The 18592-nt window shown below is 44.5% G+C and overlaps 1 protein-coding gene across 3 annotated transcripts in view; it reads left to right on the forward strand.

Annotated features, from left to right (window-relative positions):
- Positions 1 to 18592, forward strand: part of SV2B (synaptic vesicle glycoprotein 2B) — a 64887-nt gene that overhangs the window by 13028 nt on the left and 33267 nt on the right. The window contains exon 1 of one of the 3 annotated variants that reach the window (XM_042039353.1): positions 3962 to 4077. The exons of the other annotated variants lie outside the window; for them this stretch is intronic. The gene's annotated coding sequence lies outside the window, so the exon portion shown is untranslated. Of the gene's footprint in view, positions 1 to 3961; positions 4078 to 18592 lie in introns of those variants that run through there. 3 annotated transcript variants of the gene reach the window in all.

Genomic DNA, 18592 nt, shown 5'->3' on the forward strand with positions numbered 1-18592 from the left:
GGTTTGTAAATGGTTTTTTTAGTGTTTCATGACAATTGTTAATTGCATTTGATTAGAAGAACATAGTCACAGCAGGGCCGATGGATGGATTCTCATCTGAGCAAATCTGAATTAATCTATAGCCCTAAGGTTGTGATCCATAACATATTTGAAATCAAATTAAAAATCAAGACTGCTATTAAAATGGGATGTGTGTTCATGGTGAAAGTCATTTGCTATCATTTTGGCATCTTTTTCATTCTTTCAGAGCATCTAGTGTAGCTCTTCAATTTCAATTATTTTTTCATAATTATAAAACAAGTTTTTACACTGGGAAATATTCCATCTGGAAGATTTCCAAAAGAAAATATTTCTTTTGACATTTAAAAATCAAATTCTGAAACGGTTTTTAATTCCTACTAGACTTAGATAAGCCATTTGATTAAAAAACAATCCAGAGTTTCCATCTCCCAGCAGTGTACTGAAAAATGCAGGACCTCATTATAATTATTAAATTAATTATTGTTGAGGATTTTTTTCCCTCATATGTGCTATGAAATAATGCTGTGATTTTGGCAGGCTTCCAGCATCTGAGCCTGTGTGGCTCAGCAGAAATGCACGGCAAGGAAGGAAGCAAATGAAGGCTTCACATCCGTGCTACACAGGTTTTCCCTCAAATGGGAAGGAATGCCCAGCCTGCCAACCCCACAGGTTGGAATTAAATCCCCCAATCAAATAGGTCAGCTTGGAACAGACCCTCCCCAGCGGTCTTGATCTCCTGCACATCTTCCTGAATGAGAGGATTTTCCCCTTTTAATGTTTTGGAAACGCAGCAGCCCGAGGGCTGTGGGATGGAGGCTCAGGGCCCCATTAGAGTCTGTGGCACCTGAATTGTAGGAGACAGCCTTTGTCTTTTCCCAATTAATAAGTGTAGCTCTTGTTCAGCTTCTTCCTTTAATCCCTACTTTCCATCAGAGCAAAGTGTCTGGGAGGAACTCTCTGTGGAGGGATCTCCCCTGGATGGGAAAAGCTGTTTGGCTGCAGGAGTGGTGGTGCAGGGCTTGGGGCCATCCACCCACAGGCAATCATAGGCACCCACAGACACCCACAGACACCCACTTTCCCATGGGGAGCTGGTAGGGGCTTCAGTGGCCTTTCAACAGCAACAAAACCAGCAGCTCCTTGCCCTGCCTGTGCAGCACGTGGGAGGTGGCAGCTGGTGGATCCCTGCCCTGTGGGGATGCTGGGGATAATGAGGCTGCTTCCCTGATTAACTCTGGCAGTGGCTGCTGAGTTAATTAGTGGGCAGATATAGGATACCAGGCATTACTAATTTGTCCACAAATGCAGCTTGGAGCTGAGTGGGTTTGGGGTGAAATTCACCCCTGCTGTTAGCAAAAATAATTTTCAATATCTGTTTCAAAATGTTTCAAATTCCTATTTGAGCAGGAGATGCTTCTGCTGTTTCCACTGTGAGATTCCATCATGAGGTTCAATCTGCATGGGATTTCAGTTCAATTCAGAATCTACATGGCTTCATTTCACATCCATCTGGCCCTGTTTGCCCATGTCTGGACTTGTGCCTTGCCCTTGACAGGTGTGGTCATTCAGGTTTCGTCTTCTCACCAGGAAGGGGAATCTTGCTTGCTCCAAGTGAGGGAGATCCAGTTAAGCATGGGAGGCTCCTGAGAAGTGCGTAGAAATAATTAATTTACTGTGGTTGCAGAAGCAGAGGCTTGTTCTGACCAGTCGTGTGTGGTTAAAGCACATAAAGACAGAGCTCTCCCAGGATCCAGCTCATATAGAAAGGACATGCAGGACCCTCAAAGCCTTCAGCAATTTCACAGGGAGCAACTGTTCAGGTTTGCATGAACTTGGAGCACCCCAGTGAGAATTCCTGTCCTTGCAGCTGGAAAAGAGCTGTTACCAAATGTTCATTATGATAGTAACCACTTTGCCATTGGCTTGTCGCCATGGCATGATCTGTGCATCAGCAACTCCATTTCCTGCCAGATCCAGGTAGGCAGATGTTTTCTTTGGGAGTGTTGTGGAGACTGCAAGTGCTTTGGATTGGGATACTATGCCCGTGCTGCATCTGCTTTCATCAGATGCTCCTTCCATAGGACATCAGAGATAGCATCTGAGTGAGTGATGGAAAATAGGTGGAGTAAAAAGGGTGAAAGGTTGAAAATGGAGTTACCTGTTAGCCACTACTCAGTTACTCATCACACAGGAGGGGTTTTCTTTCTTTTTGTTGCTGAGTCAATTGTGCATATCACACTTTACCAAACGAGCCTGTTCTGCATCCTTATGCAGAGCATTTCTTGCTTGAAGATGGAGTCAATTACAGTGCATGTATCTACCCGGCCCGAGGAGCCTGCCTGGCTCCCATCTATATTTCATCAGCCCAGTGCTCCCCGAGGCTTGCAGCACTTTGCTCTGCCTGCAGTGAAGGGCTCCTCCACTGCAAAAGCAACGACTCAAGAGAAACGCACAGACAGATGAAGTTCTCTGGATTTAACATCTCCTGGCAGCCTTGGCCTTATCCCCTTAATTCTGGGTGGCATTTGGATGCTCTTTTCAGCAGCCAGACACCAGCTGATGTTTAATCTACCTGCCACTGGGCTGATGTAGAGAACAAGCTGCTCCTCACACCCTGTGCAAGTTGGAAACCAACAGCAGCACTGACCCCCTCCTGCCATGCGGTGGTGTCTTTTCCATCTTTAACTCATAGAAGGGTTAAAGCAAGGTCTCCAAAAACTTCTGGCTCGGCGGTACAGTCAGCGCAGGCTAACACAAGTTACTGACAGCAGTTTGTCTTTGATTTTCAGCAACCCCACAGATGAGGTTTCTGTCTATCCCCTCGAGATCCTGTCCTTCAGCCCCAGAAATGCTGTTGTCAGGAAGCTTTGTCTAAATTTCAGCATCAGTTTGAATTTCAGGCTTTTACATCTGCTGCAAATGTCCCAACACCCCTGGACAGCTCTACTGGAGCTGGACAGTCCCTTTACAACATCCAATGAAGCCAATGGGTTCATGGAAAAGAGAAACTCCCCATCTATCTTTGAAGAACATGTTCATTCCCTCTGGTCAAAGAATGTTCATCCAAAAATTTTATTCTCAAAAGAAAAGGCATCTCTTCTGGACAAATTAGAAATGTTTGAGAAGCAAATGTTTCCTTTTGTCCATTTACACTGAAAATTACTAAACCTGCTGCAGAACTTTGAATCCTCAGGGAAAACCAGCCAAATTTTCAAGAAAAATATTACTTATGTGAAGAAAAAACATTTTTAGCACCTCTTTTTTTTCATAGAAAACCTGTCTATTTTTTGATGCTTTTTCTTGCTTTATCAGCCTGATGAGACAGACAAGCAAGGAGTAGAAAACACTTCAGATTGATTTTTTTTAACCTTCAGAGTTATTCCCCTGATTTCTAGTAGATTCCCCATTTTCTGGGCTCTCAGTCAGAATCATGTGGAAGAAACAATGTCTGTTTCTCTCAGCAGGACTGTATTTTTAGAAGGGATGCAGAAAGGAGACGTAAGGTGTTTTTTCTCCACGTAACATATGAGCTTTCCAATAGTAATCCCATTTTTTTATTATTTTGATTTTACTTTAGGATTGAAATACTGTGGGTCTTGATGGTATTTGAACCCATCTTTGCCCATGTGTGATTTCTTCATAGTGTTTTTATCGTGGAAAGAATAAATGACACATTAGAGTTAAATCTTCAGTCACTGATAGTGCACCTTGCTTTTCTTGCAGCTGGGATCAAGCCAAAGGAATAATTGTGTGTATCTATGCAATGCATATCTCTGAAATCTCCGGCTCACATTGCTCTGGGATCCAAACACAGGTGATTTTATGACAGTTAATACCTGCTGTAATTAGGAACCTAATTAAATATTCTCTGATCTTACCCTTCTCAAAGTCGATCAGCTCAGGAGGCTGATTCAGATTTTCCAACTCTTTCTTCACACAGTCTCCTACAGCAAGTAAAGCACGGTGATTTCTAGCACCCTTTGAAGTACAGACACTGCTCCTCAGCATCCCAGAGCTCAGGGGTGAATAGACCAGCAGCATGAGCCAATGTCGCTGGTAAGTTCCTAAAAAGTATGTCAAATATGTTAAAAAAAAGAAATCACACAGAATGACTGAGCTAGAAAGGAGCCAGGGAGGGCAGGAAAGCTGGAAATCTTGGCCACTTTTGAGCAGAGAAAGTCAGCAGTGCCTCAGCCATCTGTAGCAGCACAGCGGGCGATTTGTCAGGTTAGGGTGGAAATGAGTCTGAGAAGGAGCTGGTCTGTGGCTGGGGGCAGGTGCTGAGGGTGCTGTGCCGAAGGATCAGCAGCTTTGCCTTCGCTTGGCAGCCAGGGTTACTCTACCAGAAGAAATCAGCCCTGTCCATGAGCCAAGGGAGCTCTCTGCATGATGTCATGCTGCAGGGGAACCCCTTGCTGCAGGTGCTTCCCTCCTGCAAAGTGCTGGAAATGGGAGAAGTAGACAGAAAAGTCAGGCAAAACTTCCCTGCCTGTACCAGGGGCTCTGTGAGCACAGACTGGCTTTTAGTCTGGCTGGGAGAGGTGGGTGCTCTGAGTGAGAAGGGCAGAAGTGGCTGTTGTTTGTAGGAACAGCACTGAGGCAGCCCTGGGGTTATACAGGCAAATATCAGGGATGAATTTGGGTTCACAAAGCCTTGCTATGCTTGCAATCCACTGTAGTGAGTGGCACAACTGTGCTGGTCACCCAGCTCTGACCACAGGGGAGTTCCCCCAGAATTTGCAACAGTCAAAGACAGCAACAGATTGGGAACCCTCAGGGAGAGAGATTTTCCTTGTTTTCAACAAATTAGGAGAGTAATTTCTAAATGATTAGGGAGAGTTACTTCCCAGAGAAAATCCTGCTCATCTCACAGTGAAATTCCGAGGTACATTGCTTGCAGACAGGAAACCTCTGCAATCTTCTCAACTCTGCATCAAACTCTGCTACCCCAAATTCAGGCACCGTGCAGCTGGTGTTGAACAGAGACCTCCTGCAGAACCTTGGAAGGAGAGTCTAGATGAGGACAGCTGGGCAGGGGGCACTTAGGAAGCAGGTAAAGCTGTTCCCTACACTCTGTAGAGGACGGACACACCTTTTAGACACCAAATTTTATGAGATAAGGTCTTACTAAAAATTAAAAAAACCATGAAGGACCAAACGCCTCACCTGGAGGCTGTTGTGGAGCCTGGCTCAGATTAGTTCAGAGGTATAGTGTAGCTTTTTCTTGCTCTCTAATTGTGTGGAAAAAAGGCTTTACCTGGATCCTACAGGTGTGAGCAGCCCTGCACAGCAGCGCGTGGCCATGGGAAGCAGTGAGCAGGGAATATCCTTGTGTCATGTCCAGGCAGCTGTGTGATGTGGCCCATGACTGCCTCCACTAAAGGCCATAGGCCAGTCCTGGAGCAATCTCTGGGCACCAGCACCTCAAAGCATGGGGCTCTGGCCAGGACCCAGCCCCAGTCATGGGTTATTGGTAACTATGGAAGCTGCCACCGTGTCCAATCCCCAGCTTCCCTACAGGGAATTGAGAAACTTGTTTTATGTGGAAATAACAGACCCTTCCACAGACCAGTTTTAGAACACATCTCGTCCCAATCCCAGCAGTAAACCCATTTACTGTGGAAAAGAGGCAGGCGGTGCTTGGCCCTCTTCCAGCACTGAGCTTAAAACACAGCAGGCACGTCAATGCCTTCAGCTGTCAGCTCTGTGCCCATCTCTAGATCTGTTTGAGGTTTCCATGTGTGCAGGGGCTATAGAGACTCGGCAGTGTCCTCATTCCATATTCATTACCTGGATTCCTCATATCTGCACCTCGCTGGAAAAGCTGATGAGGGAATTCAGTGCTCAGGCAAAGCACCAACTCCACAGGCCTGAAAACCAACCTCTTCTACAGCACAAACACACCAGTTTTACCAAGCAACAGCAGTTTGGATGCCCTTATCCAGCAGAGATGTAACATTGCCTACCTCTGTTCCCAAGTATCTCGCAGCATATTTGGAAGGTAGAAAGCACTCAATCCCATCCCCAAAACAGGAAATAGAGACAGAGATGGCAGTCACACAGAGCCCTATAAAATATCTGTTTCAGAGAAAGAACTTTCTATATAAAATGTCCAAAATTGAGATGTTAATCATGGGTCCATGATGGTCTCCTACCATCACTTCCCTGCAGGGATCTCATACAAGCAAGAGGGGAACTGGTCACCTCTTTCCCCTCCTGCCTGGCTTGCAGTGACGGGATCTGTTCCTGCAGGTTTGGCACTGTGGGTTTCTGTGCTCTGGCTGTTTATTCCTGGGCAACCAGAAAGATTTTGCAGCCACCAGACTTTACATTCATCACTGAAGTGCCATCAGAAAGCAGCTTTTTGCCTATTCAGTCTGTGTTAGCTGAAAGGCTTGATATCCACCCTGTCTGTCGGCTATTCCCTGGCTCCCTGACAAGGGAGTGTGAGGTTACACTTTGATAAATAACTTCTGATCATCACCCTCTTGCCACTTTCTTCACCTGGGATATTCTATCCTTTTTCCCCTGAAGAGGCATTAGTGTGATCTGCCTTGATTTGTTATCCCCTTGAAATTTGCCAGCTAATCCCCCCAGGCTTGTCATCTGGAGGACACCTGCTCTCACACTCCACTTCTTCCTGCCTTCTCCCATACATCATCCAAGATTCCTGCTTCTAGCAAAAGTCTTGAATTTATCTTGTTTTAGCTTTGCTCCAGGTGTGATAGACTGTAATTCTCTCTTCCCCGTGGGGAGCAGAAGCCACTTGCTGAGATATCACTTTATCTTCTGGTGTCATTTCTGTGTCAAAAGTCCCAGTGCAGCAGGTGAAGGGAAAGACATTCCACAGCCTTCCTATTACTGCTACCCAGGATTGACAGCCCAGGGAAACATCTAGCTTGGGATCCCCTCTCTGACAGTTGGCACCAGCAAAATATGTCCAAGAAAACTTCTTGGTGGACAGTTACAGATCAGCCCACACCAGAGAGTTCTCTTGATATTTGCCTCATGTCTTGAAGAACTTATTTCTCCCAGTAGAAAAAACATGTTGTAGAAAAAGAAACTCAAATGAAACTGACTTTTTTTCCTCAAATATATCCAATCCCTTCTTTTTAATGCTGCCAAGACGTTGCCTTTTATTCCCAGGGCCCCCACAGGTTAGTGTGTAAACAGGAATTTCCTTGTGCAAGATTTTAATCTCTTGCCTTTCAAATTTCTTAAATATCCCTTTGTTCCCTATTATGAGACTGCAAGTCCATCTCATTTACATTTTGACGACAAAGAGACTGTTTTGTTTTTTTTTTTTTCCCCCATTGCAAGAGATATTTCCCATGTCCCAACATATGCTTGAAAACAGAGCCTACATTGGGGGTGAGGAAGGCAGATACTGCATGGAGACCTTTTAAAAGCTGCTATCTTGTCATGCCTTCCCTTCCTCCCAACACAGGTCTTTGGTGTGTGCTAATCTGGCAGCCACTTGGCCACCAGAGCCGTCTTCCAGTGGGTGACTCCACTCAGTCCTGACAGCATTGCCAGCTGACTTGGGGCTGAAGGGAGGAGAGAAAACAGAGCTCTGTGCCGGGGCGCAGGACACAACCTCTGCAGCTCAGTGGGGAGGAACAGCATCAGCAGTAGGAGTAAGTGTGACGACACATTTCAGGCTGCACCACCTGCAGATGCTGCCAAATTCAGGGGCTCCCCTGTGAGTCCTGGGAAAGCAGGAGCTAGAGGAAAGCCCATGCTCCCTGATCCCATGCATCTGGTCATCGGAGGCCACCTGGAGGAACACTGCTGTGGGGAGGGTTGGCAATAGGGGGGCACTTGAAACCCAAATCCTGGCAGCCAGTCCCTGACATGCTTTTCAAGAGCAGCTCTTTGGGGCCCGTTGTGCCTGGCTGTGCAGCACACAGAGCATGGCCAGCTCTCCTGGAGCTCTGGACTATCAGAATGACAGTCAAAAGGACGGGCAGCCAAAACGTCCCCGAGGAGCCTGGCGAGGTTTGATCTCAGCGTGTCGGGATGAGGACTGGAACTGGGTAATAACACACTGACAGATGAAACCCTCAGAAGGGGCCACGTGCAGCTGTCCACCTCAGTCCCTCAATTTGCCTGCTGACACAAAGAGCTGGGTTCCAGATGAGGTGTGGAGAGGGCTGAGGCAAAGGGTGCCTGGATACCAAACATGATTTTGCAAACAAGCTCAGGGCAAGTGGAGACCAGCCAATATGTACATGAGGCAAGTCCCAGACTCCTAGCAGGAAGGAAGATGATGAAGTTCCTTGCTGCTTAAATTTTACTGAGAGCCATATTCCTCCACTAAACTCACTGCCAGGGAGCTGGCATTTCTGCTGTAAAACTCCTTGAGCTGGGTCGAAGGGGCTGGGCTTTGGGAGCAGGTAGAGGGATTCCTCTTACTTCAGTATCTGCAGAAAGGAGAACACTTGGACCAGGGACAATGGGGATCGTCAAAAGATACCTGCCCTCCCCCTCTGAAAGTCAGAGCATCTCCTTTGCATGGGAATGCTTGAGTTTCAAGATCTCTCTCACCTGCCTTCTCATTTTCAGGGAGTCTGTGTCCTTACATGTCTTCCTTGGCAAGGGCTGAAATGAGAGGAACAGAAGGAGAGCTATGAAACATGCTGGAAATATTCTTGATTCTGATCAGAAACAGCACATTGGAAGTTATTCACAGTAGACTCTGTCCTTGCAAGCATAATTTCGACATCACAGTAGTCTTGGCAAGGACAATCTGAAGTCCAGAAAGGTGAACTTTGGAGCTCTCCATCAGCGGTTACAAGATTCTCTTTTCAGTTATGCCTGTGTTTTCCCTACACAATCTCTGACAGGTAGAGAAAACAAGTTATTACAGCTATTTTGCAGACAAAGAACCAAACCTAAGAGTAACTAAATGTCTTGCCTTAGGTTAACCGAGCCATCTGTGGAATTAGAGGAAATGTACAGAGTTCTTGATGTTGCCCAAGTCACTAAACCTTCTCTCCTCTAATCAAACCTGCCTGAGTCCTGACAAATGTCTGCACAGGCACGTATTTTTCAAAATGTTTTTTTACTCTGTTCAAATTTATAGAGAAATTCCAGGTAAAACATAAGCAGAAGTTGCCTGAATTCAACTCTCCTGGCATAAATTCCCCCGATGGCAGTCTGATTTTAACTCCCATCTGTACTGTCGCGCCCCTACCCACAGGCATGAGTCACACTGAGCAATAATTAACAGCTAAATCCTTCTTCTGCCTCGACAGGTGATGCTGAGGATTTTCTCTCTGCGTACACATGGGGTAGGTATAGTGCTACAGCCTGATGATGTATTGTGGCTATTAATTTGGGGAGATGAAGCTTTTTCATCATTAATGTCCAACCTGAATGCAGGAATTTATTAGTGTGTTTGGGAAGGAAATGCAGAACCTTCTCACTGCTATGAAGTGCTGAGTCTAATTGGGGTTTTTTTGTTTGTTTGTTTTTCTTCTTTTTACTGGCTCAAGGCAACATTTCTCAACTTTCTGAGACCAGTACTGTTATGCCTTTTTCTCCCCCTACCTTTCTGACCTTCACCATCCCCTGCCTTGTCCTGCCTCCTTTCCTGTATCTCAAGCTCTGCTGTTGCTTTCTTTCATTCTTTGGCTCCTACAGCATCTTCTCTTTGTTTCAGTCTTTTCCTCCTTTCCTTCTCTATTCCACAGAGGCACAAACATCATTTCAGAAGACTGTGAGACAGCAAATGCCCCATGGCACAGCTGAAAGCCACATGACTTTGGGTTGTCAGGATACTGGCCAACTTAAGGCTCTGTGTAAATGAGCTGCTCTTGCAGAGACCTATCCTAAAGTCTCCTGCAGGGACACAAAACGAATGAGGGAGGCTTAGGAAAAACCACTGCCAGGCAACCCAACTTTCCATAATGTTAAGGGGCTGATTACATGTGCTCAAATTATCCATTCCTCTCTGCTGCAGGTGCAAAAATACTGCTGGGTGCTCTTCTGAGTCTAAATCCTTCATGAGTATAAAACAAAAGTGTAAATGTAGAGTTGTTGTCTGTAAGGTTGCTGTTAAGTCGACACCAACATATTCCAGGCCCTATGGCAATTTTTTATGACTTTCCTCAAGATGCTGGTTTCAAAAGTAGGTTGTTCAAAGATCTGAGAATCTGGGATATTTAAGGTACAGCTAAGACAGGCTTTGCAAATTGCCTCCTTACAGAAGAAGACATCACTTTATGGGTAGGTTTGGTGATATATGTGGGGCACATAGTGAATTTGATAGCTGGACAATGGAATCTGTTGAATGATCATGGTTGCTACAAGGTTCAGGTCTCCTCAGTAGAATTTCATATTAAAAAAAAAAAGGTTAAACTAATCAAAATGCTGTGAACATGAATGGAGCAAAAGCAATTGCTCCAGTATTTTCCCTGCCACTTAACCTTGAAAGGAGTCTCTTTAAATCTGCTTCTGCTTGCACTTGTATTTCTCCACAGGCAAGGTGATAATGAACAGTGCATTTGCAATTTTGAAAGCCCTTGAGGCCACAATACAATTGTATTGGAGGTCTTATGCAGAAAGGAAAGAGGCTGGATTTGGTTTGAGAACCAGCCCTTTTATCTGATCTCATAATAACTGTGCCCCTTTAGGCTTATCATTGGGCAGCCCCGAAGGGAAGCACAGGGATCAATCTTATTAAAGGGCATGATGGAAGCATAAGGTTGGCTGTGTCTGTGACAGGCTGTAGGGGATTTCTGGGAACGAGAGAGAATTCTGGCATGGTCAGTGCATTTGTACACTTCCCTGGAGCTGGCGAGCAGCTGTCTCAAGAGACTGATGCCTGAGCATCCTGGGCTGGGAAAGAGCTGTTCCTGATGGCAGGAGTGGTTTCCAGCCTGTGGAAATGTCTCTACTAGAGTTCTTTCTCAACACACTCCAATACCATGGAAAACAGGAGATAACAATCCTGCAAAGGCTGCTGTGAGGTGCAGTAAATTGTTTTGTAAATTAGTGGGGAGGCTGGTTGGTCCCCCAGTGATGGGAAGGTGATCATGGGCAATAATGGATGGGCTTTTATCAGTACCACAGCCACCTTCCATCTGAGATTGGGGATTATGAGACTTCTGGCCACAGCAGCGTGGGAGCACTGGGCAAGGGGTCATTCTGTGGCACAACACTCTGAAGACACTGGCTGCATGGATCCAGAGGGAGCAAGGCAAAAAAGAGGAAAGGACAAGAGCAGGGAGAGCTGGGGGAAAACAGAGCAGACCTTGAGGCTGCTCTGTTAGGTAGAGGCAGGAAAAAGAAGGAAAGAAGTAATTAATAGGATACTTGCTCAAATAAAATCCCTCCTGAAAGAAAGCAGTACTTAGAAATCAGGGGGTTTTTCTGCTTTCATGACTCTGTCACTGGAGCAAATCTATTCATCACAGCCATGTATTAACGAATTAGTTAATTAAGCAGCTCATTATTTAATAACTCAGGTTGCAAGTGTGATGAAATAAAAATCCCCTTTGTAGCCAGAGGCACGTCTTTGCCAATAAGCTAAGCAGTTTATAGTTAATCAGGGATGTTTGCTGTCTGACACAGGCAGAATCTGCTGAATTGCAAGCAGTTTATTTCCAAGGTTATTCCTTACACTCCTCTCTGGGAGCTTGTCAGGGCCTCAAGTAAGGTTAAACCTAATAAGCTGTCCAAGGGCAAACACACGTAGAAATGCTCAAATTCATGAAAGGGCACCAGGGCACTGTTGTTTCTGAATAAACATCCAATTTCCTACTGGTTTATGCTGCCAGGTGCAATGCTGATAGTGAGACTGGCTTATTAATAAGCAGTAAAGCCTCAAAGATTCTAGCTCGTTATGATATTTAAAAAGACAAACAAATAGCAAAAACATGTGCTGGTTGTTTGGCTCTGATATGGCTCCCCCAGGTGATTTTGGGAAAACTCCTTTATTTCCATCTGCACTGGGACACCTCTAAGTATTACTTGATGTCCAGGCCGGGGTTTGTGCCTCAGCTCCACATTAAGGAAAATGTTTGTGGGGCAGCAAAGCTCACCTTTATCTTGGTCATCATGTGGAGGATAGCTGGGTTTGAAGATGGGAATAAATCCTTACCTTGCTGGTCCACAGGGGCCCCTGGAATGTGGGGGACAGCACACAGCATTTCCATTTCAGTGCTCAGATACATTTCTAGCCCCTCTCTGCCTCAAGCCTTGATGTGCAAAACAAACCTGAGAACCTTTCCCAGCCTTTGATGGGACTTGTGATCACTGTATGCTGCTTAGGTACTGTGGTAATGGGAGAGGAGGAGCAGAGGAAACAGATATCTAGAAGATGTTTAGAGACCATGAGTGATTTCTCAGCTAGAAAATTGTTAATCTCAGTAAGATGGCCAAATTCCAGTTCAAGCATATGCATTTCTAAGTTTTCTTTGGGTGAATTATCATTTCCACAAAACTCTGGCACATAAGAGCAGACACTCCTCTCCCACCAGCCCTCCTGCTGTGATTCTCCTCCATCCTCCATGGTTTTGTTCTTTTCCCCTTCACCACCTCCCTTCTGACTAAGCTCGCGGCTGCAACTTCTCCCCGCGTTTGCTCCTTGAAGCAAGTCTGTTCATTATTTATTAGCTACCGTACTCTTACACCATCTGTCTCAATTCATTATCCATATTCAGCTTGTCAAATTGACCTTTTATGGCCTTTCTCTGGAATCCGAATGTGTAGTCTGTCCCTCCTTACATAGATACGTGTTGCTAAGCTGTTGCTTTCCAACTCCTACAGTTAAGCATTCCTCTCTGTATCTATCTCATGAACACCCAACTTGCTAGTCTGTGCCCCTAACTTCAGAAAAGCTGTTTATTCGGCTTGGCTGATGCTTGTTCCCTGTTTCATCTGCTGCATGTTTGCTGTGCCAGCTTGCTTTAGCACTTACTGTCTTAGATATGACCTTTAAAGCGTCTGCACCAACAGAGTATCAGACTTTAAGATATAATCTCTCTCTAACAATCTGGGAGACTTTCTGTCCCTCAGTTCATAACATAACATAGTGGATTACAAGGTGAATTCAGCCCACAGCCACTTTGCTGTGAGGGTCACCACCACCACCACACAAGGCAATGGCATTGGAGTGTACAATGTGCTGGAAACATGAAATCTCCCCCAGTGGGATGGGTGAGAATGAAAAAATGTAAAGGCATTGGAGCAGTGCAGGCAGATTCTTACTCAGCATAAATCAGGACAGTTCAATCAAACAACTGGACTATTTGTGTTCATACCCTGTCCATCTCTGCTTCCAAATCCAAGGGCTGCTGTAAATGCTTCAGCTTCAAGCACAATAGTTTCTCCTCACAGAACGTTGTGTAACACAGGACTGTGGGATCAAATAATGCAGTAAGTATTTTCTCCCAGTGGAACAAACATACACCATGTGCACCTGCCCAGAAATGTGTAAAACCCACCACAGATCAATAGAGATTATCCAGAAACGGTGGGAGGACTTCAGTTCAATTGACTTTGTAGCAGAGAATTTTGAACTAAAATGCTTTCTCTAAATAATTAATCAGGTCTGCTGGTAACACACTAAATTACTCCAGCCCTGGTTTCCCTGCATTTCTTGATATATCAGGACTGCATCAGCACTATCTTTTCCAACCTACAGTGTGGGAACAGTGAATAAATGGGTCCTGTCCCAGAGACCCCGGCAGCATCTCTGAGCAAATCAATGTTTTTCACACTGCACAGAGGACTTTTACCCTATATGTCCTACCTGTGCTGTGGGGGAGCAATCAGTAGGTGCCATCTGTACTGCTGAAATTCAGTTCTTTGAACCAGATGATTTCAAGTCAATGACTTTCAAATAGCTTTCTCTTCTTCCCAGAATCTGTGGCACACATAGCTTGCTTAAAAAGCTCCGTGGAGAGTTTTTGAACTTGTGTTACATATCTATCAAATAATTTCTTAATAATAAAAAAGGTTTCAGGAGAACTTTTTTCTTAGTTTTCACTTAATACAGTGCTCTCCTCTGAAGCTACAACAAAAGACACCTCTTTTTCCATGGTTCAGAGGAAATTCTTTTTAAAGGTAGGCTCTGCTACAGACTTTGATTTTTAAATCCGTTGTTGCCTAGACCCAGTTAGCCTCCTGTGTTTGCAGCCACAGTTGATTGTTGCAGCCATTAACACATAATTTTACACCTGAGAAATATATATTGGCATGCTCTTCCATGTAATCTTGTTGTCTTTGATGGCAGAGTAGCTCCTTTTTGCTTCCAGCTACCATGTCACTGAGTAAGAGAACCAGAAAACTCCTATACTCTCCTTGATTTTTCTGAACAAGAGAAGAAAGGAGACCTCGGAAATTATACTGGATCTAATACTGCTCCAGTTGCAATGGGTTTTCAGCCTGGGACTGTGATATAGTCCTCCTTCAAGATTGCTTGATGACCATGGTTTCTTTTGGACATTAATTGCAAGGACAAATTTTGCATCTAGTCCTGTGACACTGAGAGGAATCAGATGGAAATTTTTTTCCTAATGATATATATAGTGTTCCTTTACCTGTCTAAAATCCTGTAAAAAATTACATCCTGAGGGCTGATCTGTATTTCAAAGAAAAGAGACCAGGTCTTCAGCTGATTAAATCTCACTGATTCTCTGCCAGATCTGAGAACATCCTCCTGGAAACTCCCCAGGGACTCACTGCTCTTCACCACCATTGACTAGGATATTTGATGGAAAGGCACTGTAAGGAAAGGGGCTGCTGAAGACCTGCAAGAGATGCAGTCTATTTTGATAAAATCACCCCCCTAAAATAATGGTCAATCATTGGTTTGGTTTGGGTTTTTTTTGACTGAGTGATGTCCTCCACAGCCAAATTACTCTGCAAGTGTTTCAGAGTCCTATGCTCTGAGACTTTTCTGCTGTTATTTTGGCAGTGAAAGAGAGAAGCAAAAAGTCAAGCAAGAATTAATAAGGCTTAGGGCTGAGCTCTAACAGAGATGGCCCCAGATGCGTTTATAATCCTTGGATATGAAGGCAGGAGCAACTGTTACTACAAAGCATTTTTTTTCCACAGTTTGTGGATCAATAATATGTCAGGACTTCCATCTTTCCCTGGCCATTCCCCCTTTATTCTGACCATAGTTTGAACCATTAATGCCTGTTCTTACTCCCTGACTTATGATTTCACTTGGTTTCTACCTTTTTGCATTTGAAGCCCCCTCATTTCCTTTTTCTACCTTCCCTCACATATAGATTCTCTTCAGATCCTGCTGCTTTTCCCTGTGCAGGATCCTTGCCAAGAGCCCAGCCTCGCCATCTGTCCAGGAGAATGATGATATTGCTCCGCTCTCTTCTGGATGTTGAATTGTGTGGCTGCAGAAGCAATTTCAATGTTACCAAAAAACCCCAAAAGACCCCCCAACAATAATCAGAACCCTGTGGAAGAAAAACCCTTTTCTGCCGCTCAGAGGTCAGATACTTTTAGTCATGTGCATATAAATAGCAGGATTTCTTTTCCTATATTGTATTTCTCTATATTATCTTATTAAAGGTGCACCTGAGACAATTTTACATTCATGAGAGCATAATCAGAATTCCTGTTAAAATTTTTGTTGGTAAAAACATGCCATTTTTCCAAACCTGAGTTATTTAGGGGGAAAAAAATCAGTTTCAATGAATATTTCTAATAAAAAATGGATCAAGCAGCTGACAGGATGGAGTTTCTTAAATGAAATATTTTGTTTCAGTTTGAAACAAATCTCCATGCACCTCCTTTTATTTTTTTTTCTTTAGATGCCAATGAAAAGGGCAACTTTGTACAGTATAAGATGAAGAATTTATAATGGACCTGATCTGAAAGCATTTTTTTTTGTGAAATATGGCATTGCAGTCTAATTTTTTAGATTTAAAAATAAATGTTATTATTATTTATACTAGTTGGAAAGAGGGAAATTTTCGAAGTTCTCCTGAGGTAAAATAGCATTTTTCTTAGTTAAAAAAAAAAAAGCTAGACTTCAAGTCTTTGTTGAAAACCTGAAGACCCAGGAGCACTTTTCCTGGTCCTCAGCTGTGAAGCTGGGAGCACAGAGACCTTTTTTCCCCAAATTCTGGTTTATTTAAGGTTTAAGCTTTTGGGGACACAAGTTGCCATCCATTCATATATTCATATAACCACAGCTTCAAGGGGTCTGCAATTCCCACCAGAAGAAAGCTGTGCTGTCCTAATGTGGAGCCTGGAGGGACACAGAGATGCCAAGAGGCCAAGGGACAGAGCCCAGGATGCTCAGCCTGCAGCACTTCCCTCTAGCAGCACAGTAATCACTCCTTGCCACAGTGCTCAGCCTGTCTGATAACGCTGGTGTCATTGCTGGCTGCCTGAAATCCGGGATGCTGCTCCCCTGGGAGCTGTGATTTGTTAGGCACCTCAAAAATCGGTCCTTTCGTGTGTACAAACAGATCAATTACTTGCAACCTCATTAGGAATCTGAGATTGGAACTTCACAGAACCCTATCTACATAATCATCTTTCTCCTGTCAGTGAGGAAAATTTATTCTCAGGAATTTTTTTACCATCAGCTTTGTGAGTGCAGAATGTCCTTATGGTCACTGTAGGATCTGGGCACCTTCCCATTGCTGTCAGCAGAAAGCAGCTCTGGGGGTGAGGATGTTTTGCAGGAGGAGTTGTCCTTCAGGCAGAATATTAAACTGCTCTGCCATCTGTTTTACAGGGATTATGCTGGTGAATGCTAAAGATCCCTTGAAAGCATTTTTATGGTGTCCCGTCCTTCTCCTTCTCCTTAGTGTTCAAATAACCTCTCCTTCCTGCTGTTGATTTTGAGTGTTGTCCCTTCCTGAGCATGCAGAGAGAAAGGCCCTGGGCAGCAGCTCCCAGCCTTGGCTCTGTCCCTGCTGGATCCACATCACGGATGTGCATTATCCATTTACGTGTGTGCACCCACGGCTCGTGTTCCCACGAAGCAACAACCTCGCTCTCTTTGCTCTTCCAGAAACTCCATCATGCCCCCAGGTGCAATATTTCACAAGAAAACCCTTCTCATAGCTGCCCTGCTCACTAATTCCACATGATTTCTGTTCTCTGCTAGAACTCAGCTCTCTGACAAGCCCTGGCTTCTCTTCATTTAGTACCAGGCACAAGAAACTCACCCTTCTCTGTACCCCCTCCAAGCTCTGCTACCCTCCAGCCCCCAGTTTATGACCTCAGCATGCCAGACTTACCTATACACCCTCTCATAGATGCAAATGCAGGTGTTAATCTGCTTTTTTTAAACATCCCATTTCCTAGAGAAGATACTGTTTCTATTATGAGGATATGTAAGATTTTAAGTTACTATTTTAAATTGCAGAGCTCAAATGACTGAATTCCTGCTAAGTATGCAATCTCTAACTAAAGAGCTAAAGAGTACAAGAGAATAGCAAGGTGTATTTTAAATAAAGGAGGAAAGGAACTGAATTCCAACATATTCCCAGTTTCTGTGTCCAACACTCAGTTTATTGGGCTGGGGAGTTTTGGGGAGACTCAGAATGAGGATTTCCTGCTTCGCCTTCCTGCCCCTGAAGACTCTGCCTTATGGAGCCTGACGTTTGCTATGGGTTTAAACCTCACTTGTTTGTCTCAGAAAGGGAACTGGCAGTTTAAAAGGGTCGAGGGTTGCAATTGGAATAATTTAGATTGGAAAAGGACTCTAAGATCATTAAGTCCAACCACTGATGCAGCAGCGCCAAGCCCACTGCTAAACCATGTCCCCAAGTGTCACATCTAGATGTCTTCTAAATACCTCCAGGGATGGTGACTCCACCACTGCCCTGGGCAGCCTGTTCCAATGCTTGACAACACTTTTGATGATGCAATTTTCCAAATATCCTGTCTGAAACTTCCCTGGCACAACTTGAGGCCGTTTCCTGCTGTGCTGTTGCTTGTTATCTGGGAGAAGAGACTGACACCCACCCTGCTACAATAGGCTTGGTGTGATGTGTATATTTGTCTCAAGCTCTCATGCATCACTGTGAAGGGTAATTATAGCAATCCAAGCCTGCCGTCTTTATTACACATCATGATTTCTCATCTAAATGCTAAATGGGGCTGTTAATGAGTGAGTGCAGCTCAGCTTGAGTGAAAGGGTGTTAAAGAATCAGGTCTGGAGTGAATCAGCCTGTGCATATGTGGCAACGAAAGAAAACAAGTGGTGTGAAATATGAAAAGTGTAGCATTCTGAATATATAGCCTGCCTCTCTGCACTGCCCCTTCTCCTAGGGTGATCCCAGAAAACATCCATCCTACAAACTGAATGGGAACCCAGTCACTGTTTTTTGCCATGACCTTTTCTCTGAATTACGTGTTCTTCCCCACGCAGGTGACGGTCACCACTCTGTGAGACTCATCAGCTCATGTCATTATTTCTTAGGCTGCCCAAGATGTGATTCCATCTTGTAAATGCCAATCTCTGTGTGTCAGTGAAAGAGCACGGATGCTTCAATAGGTCTTTTCTAAGTTTGTGATCTTTGATCCTGTTGTTTTGGGAGGCAAAGAGCCCAGCTTTAAGCCTCAGCAGCTTTCAAAT

This window comes from Corvus kubaryi, unplaced genomic scaffold, assembly GCF_017639235.1.
Source record: "Corvus kubaryi isolate FWS band 111438036 unplaced genomic scaffold, C.kubaryi_AGA036_p1.0 37394, whole genome shotgun sequence".
NCBI lineage: Eukaryota > Metazoa > Chordata > Aves > Passeriformes > Corvidae > Corvus > Corvus kubaryi.